At 43.0% G+C, this 7,812-nt stretch overlaps 1 long non-coding RNA gene across 1 annotated transcript; it reads right to left on the bottom strand.

Annotated features, from left to right (window-relative positions):
- Positions 1-773: 773 nt before the first annotated feature.
- On the bottom strand, positions 774-7,277 carry LOC135564313 (uncharacterized). The gene is made up of 3 exons (XR_010460907.1): positions 6,919-7,277; positions 4,361-5,157; positions 774-1,278 (listed from the first exon to the last, which is right to left on the bottom strand). It is a non-coding gene; the product is annotated as an uncharacterized LOC135564313 (long non-coding RNA).
- Positions 7,278-7,812: the final 535 nt, after the last annotated feature.

Raw genomic sequence — 7,812 nt, 5'->3', positions numbered from 1 at the left:
AACAGGAAGGTTTTATATCCTGTTGATTGGTAGGCCCAAGCACGCACTGTAAAACTATATTGGAGGACATAGCCTACTTGCCACATAAGATCGCTTTGAGCCGGTCGGTCTTATGTAGCTAAATTTGAAATTGTGTTTTTTACATTGGATAAAAGCAGAGACTCAGAGCTACAAAATGGTATATCATACACTGCATTTTTGAGGAATAATGTATTTGAAAGATGACAAACTTGTAAGCTCACTTTTGAGAAAATGGCCTTTGAATGTTTTGGTACCTACTGGGGAGCTCTCCTTTGTCTACACCCATTCAGCAATGTTCACACCCTCTTAAGCCAGCCCCACGCACCTCCTTAAGGATTCACATGTGAGGTCATGTGCTAAATAGTGAGTAGTGTAGAAAATATTAAGACAAAAAAATTGTAAAAGTAGTAGTCTATATAAAAATATTTTATAAATATTAGATGATGCTTTTATCTAAATTGATGGGTCATGTGAAAGAAATGCTATAACCCCCAGCCAAATCCAATGGTGTAAAAAGTACAAAATTGTCATACTTGAGTAAAAGTAAAGATAGCTTAAAAGAAAATGACTCAAGTGAAAGTCACCCGTTAAAATACTACTTGAGAAAAAGTCTAAAAGTATTTTGTGTTAAAAATACTTAAGAATCAAAAGTAAATGGAATTAATAAAATTTACTAAAGTTTCAAAATTAAAATAAAGAATAATTTCAAAATCCTTATATTAATAAACCAGATGGCACAATTTTATGTTTATTTCTTTATTACGTAATTTACAAACAAAGGACTTGTGTTTAGTGAGTCTGCCAGATCAGATGCAGTAGGGATGGCCAGGGATGTTCTATTGATTAGTGTGTGAATTGAACAATTTTCCTGTCAAAATGTAGCAAGTACTTTCGGTGTCAGGAAAATGCATGGAGTAAAAAATACATATTTCTATTCAGAATGTAGTGAAGTAAAAGTAAAACATGACTGGTCTGTCCGAACCATGCATGAACAAGGGAATCTATATTCGGAGAGCCTGTTTCTGTCCTGCCCTTGACTTTGTTGCAGGGCATGTGACGTCCATAGTCTCTTTGTAACAAAACTCCCTTATCTTCTCAAAAATATATGTTTGTCTAGCTGTGTCCAGTCCAGGTGGTGCTTGTACAGGCAGACCATCTATGGGAGGAAGGATGTCAGCGTTGCACAGCTGCTGAAACCTGGTCCTGACTGAGTCCGAACGCTCCTTGCCGACAACACCAGGTTCCAGAGCATCAAAGCTGTAAAACAGGAAATAACTAAATAAATTGAGAAGACATTACAACTTTGCACAAAATCAATTCACCTCACAAGTTTAGATAAGAAGAAGAATAACCTCATACAATGCAATGACAATGATATTCACGTGAAGTGCTGGTACTGTTTGATCAAATCAAATCAAATCAAATCAAATTTTATTTGTCACATACACATGGTTAGCAGATGTTAATGCGAGTGTAGCGAAATGCTTGTGCTTCTAGTTCCGACAATGCAGTGATAACCAACAAGTAATCTAACTAACAATTCCAAAACTACTGTCTTATACACAGTGTAAGGGGATAAGGAATATGTACATAAGGATATATGAATGAGTGATGGTACAGAGCAGCATACAGTAGATGGTATTGAGTACAGTATATACATATGAGATGAGTATGTAGACAAAGTAAACAAAGTGGCATAGTTAAAGTGGCTAGTGACATAAGAATGCAGTCGATGATCTAGAGTACAGTATATACATATGCATATGAGATGAATAATGTAGGGTAAGTAACATTATATAAGGTAGCATTGTTTAAAGTGGCTAGTGATATATTTACATCATTTCCCATCAATTCCCATTATTAAAGTGGCTGGAGTTGGGTCAGTGTCAATGACAGTGTGTTGGCAGCAGCCACTCAATGTTAGTGGTGGCTGTTTAACAGTCTGATGGCCTTGAGATAGAAGCTGTTTTTCAGTCTCTCGGTCCCAGCTTTGATGCACCTGTACTGACCTCGCCTTCTGGATGATAGCGGGGTGAACAGGCAGTGGTTCGGGTGGTTGATGTCCTTGATGATCTTTATGGCCTTCCTGTAACATCGGGTGGTGTAGGTGTCCTGGAGGGCAGGTAGTTTGCCCCCGGTGATGCGTTGTGCAGACCTCACTACCCTCTGGAGAGCCTTACGGTTGAGGGCGGAGCAGTTGCCGTACCAGGCGGTGATACAGCCCGCCAGGATGCTCTCGATTGTGCATCTGTAGAAGTTTGTGAGTGCTTTTGGTGACAAGCCGAATTTCTTCAGCCTCCTGAGGTTGAAGAGGCGCTGCTGCGCCTTCTTCACGACGCTGTCAGTGTGAGTGGACCAATTCAGTTTGTCTGTGATGTGTATGCCGAGGAACTTAAAACTTGCTACCCTCTCCACTACTGATCCATCGATGTGGATAGGGGGGTGTTCCCTCTGCTGTTTCCTGAAGTCCACAATCATCTCCTTAGTTTTGTTGACGTTGAGTGTGAGGTTATTTTCCTGACACCACACTCCGAGGGCCCTCACCTCCTCCCTGTAGGCCGTCTCGTCGTTGTTGGTAATCAAGCCTACCACTGTTGTGTCGTCCGCAAACTTGATGATTGAGTTGGAGGCGTGCATGGCCACGCAGTCGTGGGTGAACAGGGAGTACAGGAGAGGGCTCAGAACGCACCCTTGTGGGGCCCCCCGTGTTGAGGATCAGCGGGGAGGAGATGTTGTTGCCTACCCTCACCACCTGGGGGCGGCCCGTCAGGAAGTCCAGTACCCAGTTGCACAGGGCGGGGTCGAGACCCAGGGTCTCGAGCTTGATGACGAGCTTGGAGGGTACTATGGTGTTGAATGCCGAGCTGTAGTCGATGAACAGCATTCTCACATAGGTATTCCTCTTGTCCAGGTGGGTTAGGCAGTGTGCAGTGTGGTTGAGATTGCATCGTCTGTGGACCTATTTGGGCGGTAAGCAAATTGGAGTGGGTCTAGGGTGTCAGGTAGGGTGGAGGTGATATGGTCCTTGACTAGTCTCTCAAAGCACTTCATGATGACGGAAGTGAGTGCTACGGGGCGGTAGTCGTTTGCTCAGTTACCTTAGCTTTCTTGGGAACAGGAACAATGGTGGCCCTCTTGAAGCATGTGGGAACAGCAGACTGGTATAGGGATTGATTGAATATGTCCGTAAACACACCGCCAGCTGGTCTGCGCATGCTCTGAGGGCGCGGCTGGGGATGCCGCCTGGGCCTGCAGCCTTGCGAGGGTTAACACGTTTAAATGTCTTACTCACCTCGGCTGCAGTGAAGGAGAGACCGCATGTTTTCGTTGCAGGCCGTGTCAGTGGCACTGTATTGTCCTCAAAGCGGGCAAAAAAGTTATTTAGTCTGCCTGGGAGCAAGACATCCTGGTCCGTGACTGGGCTGGGTTTCTTCTTGTAGTCCGTGATTGACTGTAAGACCCTGCCACATGCCTCTTGTGTCTGAGCCATTGAATTGAGATTCCACTTTGTCTCTGTACTGACGCTAGCTTGTTTAATAGCCTTGCGGAGGGAATAGCTGCATTGTTTATATTCGGACATATTACCAGACACCTTGCCCTGATTAAAAGCAGTGGTTCGCGCTTTCAGTTTCACGCGAATGCTGCCATCAATCCACGGTTTCTGGTTTGGGAATGTTTTTATCGTTGCTATGGGAACGACATCTTCGACGCACGTTCTAATGAACTCGCACACCGAATCAGCGTATTCGTCAATATTTCCATCTGACGCAATACGAAACATGTCCCAGTCCACGTGATGGAAGCAGTCTTGGAGTGTGGAGTCAGCTTGGTCTGACCAGCGTTGGACAGACCTCAGCGTGGGAGCCTCTTGTTTTAGTTTCTGCCTGTAGGCAGGGATCAGCAAAATGGAGTCGTGGTCAGCTTTTCCGAAAGGGGGCGGGGCAGGGCCTTATATGCGTCGCGGAAGTTAGAGTAACAATGATCCAAGGTTTTACCACCCCTGGTTGCGCAATCGATATGCTGGTAAAATTTAGGGAGTCTTGTTTTCAGATTAGCTTTGTTAAAATCCCCAGCTACAATGAATGCAGCCTCCGGATAAATGGTTTCCAGTTTGCAAAGAGTTAAATAAAGTTCGTTCAGAGCCATCGATGTGTCTGCTTGGGGGATATATACGGCTGTGATTATAATCGAGGAGAATTCTCTTGGAAGATAATGCAGTCTACATTTGATTGTGAGGAATTCTAAATCAGGTGAACAGAAGGATTTGAGTTCCTGTATGTTTCCTTCATCACACCATGTCTCGTTAGTCATGAGGCATACGCCCCGCCACTCTTCTTACCAGAAAGATGTTTGTTTCTGTCGGCGCGATGCGTGGAGAAACCCGTTGGCTGCACCGCATCGGATAGCGTCTTCCCAGTAAGCCATGTTTCTGTGAAGCAGAGAACGTTGCAGTCTCTGATGTCCCTCTGGAATGCTACCCTTGCTCGGATTTCGTCAACCTTGTTGTCAAGAGACTGGACATTGGCAAGAAGAATGCTGGGGAGTGGTGCGCGATGTGCCCTTTTTCGGAGTCTGACCAGAACACCGCCTCGTTTCCCTCTTTTTCGGAGTCGTTTCCTTGGGTCGCTGCATGCGATCCATTCCGTTGTCCTGTTTGTAAGGCAGAACACCGGATCCGCATCGCGGAAAACATATTCTTGGTCGTACTGATGGTGAGTTGGCGCTGATCTTATATTCAGTAGTTCTTCTCGACTGTATGTAATGAAACCTAAGATGACCTGGGGTACTAATGTAAGAAATAACACGTAAAAAAACAAAAAACTGCATAGTTTCCTAGGAACGCGAAGCGAGGCGGCCATCTCAGTCGGCGCCGAAAAGATCTGTAGCAGCGGCCTGAAGTAGAGAGTCAGGTGTTGTTTTCAGCTATGGCTTTCCACCAGCACCGTACCATCCTCCAGTCCAACCAGCTGTGGGATGTTGACCCCTGTCAGAGTGCTGTCCTTCACTTTGCTGGACAACATGCCTTCATCAATCAAGTAGTTGACTTGTTGTGGTATTCCTTCACAGCAGACACCAAACAAGCCACACTTCCGAGGAGTAAAGAAGTAGATGGGACCTGGCTGCAGGCTAGTGCACCTGCAAACAACAAAAGAACATTAAGATAAATTACAATTAATTGTCTCACCCCTGTCAGTCTGTCTTTACACTGCTCAGTGAAAGGTATTTGCCTTATATATACAGTTGTAGTCATAAGTTTGCATACACTTAGGTTGGAGTTATTAAAACTTGTTTTTCAACCACTCCACAAATTTCTTGTGAACAAACTATAGTTTTCGCAAGTCGGTTAGGACATCTACTTTGTGCATGACACAAGTAATTTTTCCAACAATTGTTTACAGATTATTTCATTTATAATTCACTGTATCACAATTGTTTACAGATTATTTCACTTATAATTCACTGTATCACAATTCCAGTGGGTTGGAAGTTTACATAAACTAAGTTGACTGAGCCTTTAAACAGCTTGGAAAATTCCAGAAAATTATGTCATGGCTTCAAATAGGCTAATTAACATCATTTGAGTCAATTGGAGGTGTATTTATGGATGTATTTCAAGTCCTACCTTCAAACTCAGTGCCTCTTTGCTTGACATTATGGGAAAATCTAAAGAAATCAGCCAAGACCTCGGAAAAAAAGTGTAGACCTCCACAAGTCTGGTTCATCATTGGGAGCAATTTCCAAACACCTGAAGGTACCACGTACCGTATCTACAAACAATAGTATGCAAGTATAAACACTATGGGACCACACAGCCATCAAACCGCTCAGTAAGGAGACTGTCTCCTAGAGATGAATGAACTTTGGTGCAAAAAGTGCAAATCAATCCCAGAACAACAGCAAAGGACCTTGTGAAGATGCTGGAGGAAACGGGTACAAAAGTGTCTATATCCATAGTAAAATGAGTCCTATATTGACACAACCTGAAATGCCGCTCAGCAAGGAAGAAGCCACTGTTCCAAAACCGCCATAAAAAATACTGACTACGGTTTGCAACTGCACATGGGGACAAAGATCATTGAAGACATGTCCTCTGGTCTGATGAAACAAAATAGAACTGTTTGGCCATAATGACCATCATCATGTTTGGAGGAAAAAGGGGGAGGCGTGCAAGTCGAAGAACACCATTCCAACCGTGAAGCACGGGAGTGTCAGCATCATGTTGTGGGGGTGCTTTGCTGCAGGAGGGACTGGTGCACTTCACAAAATAGATGGCATCATAAGGAAGTAAAATTATGTTTATATATTGAAGCAACATCTCAAGACATCAGTCAGGAAGTTAAATCTTGGTCGCAAATGGATCTTCCCAATGGACAATGCCACCAAGCATATTTTCAAAGTTGTGGCAAAATGGCTTAAGGATAACAAAGTCAAGGTATTGGAGTGGCCATTACAACGCCCTGACCTCAATCCCATAGAGAATTTGTGGGCAGATCTGAAAAAGCGTGTGCGAGCAAGGAGGCGTACAAACCTGACTCAGTTACACCAGCTCTGTCAGGAGGAATGGGCCAAAATTCACCCAACTTATTGTGGGAAGCTTGTGGAATTTAAACTTCTGCCCATTTAAGAATGTGATGAAATAAATAAAAGCTGAAATAAATCATTCTCTCTGCCAATATTCTGACATTTCACGTTCTTAAAATAAAGTGGTGATCCTGACTGACCTAAGACAGGGAATTTTTACTAAGATAATGTCAGGAATTGTGAAAAACTGAGTTTAATTGTATTTGGCTAAGGTGTATGTAAACTTCCAAATTCAACTCAATATATATTTTTGGAGTGTACATCTATCTATCCATCTACGTCCTTAATCAGTATAAAGGAGGAAATGTTACTAACTTGTTGAGCAAAATCAAAGCTGTAATGCATCCTGATGTCTTTGCTTGCTGGTTCAGTAGGGCCCCCACAGGTAACTGCAGGTCTTGACAGGTGGTCTTGCAGTCAGCAACCGTCTTCTGGCATTTTGTGACCCTTTGTCTAGGCTGTGCAAGTAAAAAAAATTGTATTGCCACGTTCTACCTGTTCACCTCAATCAAAACGTCCTATTGTTGGGGCGGATAAAAGCACAAATAGAAAAGTGCATTATCCTCATGGTTCCTGTAATAAATTAAAACAGTCTGCCACTGTGCCTGCCTGTTTCGCTGGGGCCGTCTGTTGTAATGAGCGAGCCTCTCAAACGCTTTCTCCCCCTCGTGTGCTCCTCGTGATTGTATAACATTTCAAAATGCTATTGCAGCAAAAAAACAAATAGTTGTCCATATTAAAGAGAGAGGGCAGCTTTCTGTAGAGATAATTTATTTTAATTGCCAACAATCATTATTGAGTTCAAAGTACAGTGTTTTACAATCAAGATATCTGATATGGCATTGAAATACGGAGTGTGCGAAATTGCATATCGGCCATCGCGAGTGCACTATGACTCATTGCAAAGTTTTTTTTAGGACATTACATTTACTGTTAGATTAATACATGGCTACTAGCAGTAGGTGTTATATTTAGAGTTAGCAATCTAGCTAATGTGTTGAGTTTCCACTTCCTCAGCTGGTGAGGATTAGCACCAATTGAATTAGGCCTATATATAATATTAGCGCACATAAAGATGAAGGCAAATCCATCTCTTATTGAACACCCAAAAAATCTGAAAATTCTGGAGCACTATTTTGACAGTAAAATATAACAAAAATGACCCAATTGTCAAACCAAAATTCATGACAATCACTAGATTAGGTTGCA

This window comes from Oncorhynchus nerka, linkage group LG24 (assembly GCF_034236695.1).
Source record: "Oncorhynchus nerka isolate Pitt River linkage group LG24, Oner_Uvic_2.0, whole genome shotgun sequence".
Taxonomy (NCBI): Eukaryota; Metazoa; Chordata; class Actinopteri; order Salmoniformes; family Salmonidae; genus Oncorhynchus; species Oncorhynchus nerka.
This window is presented reverse-complemented; position numbering and strand designations above follow the sequence as displayed.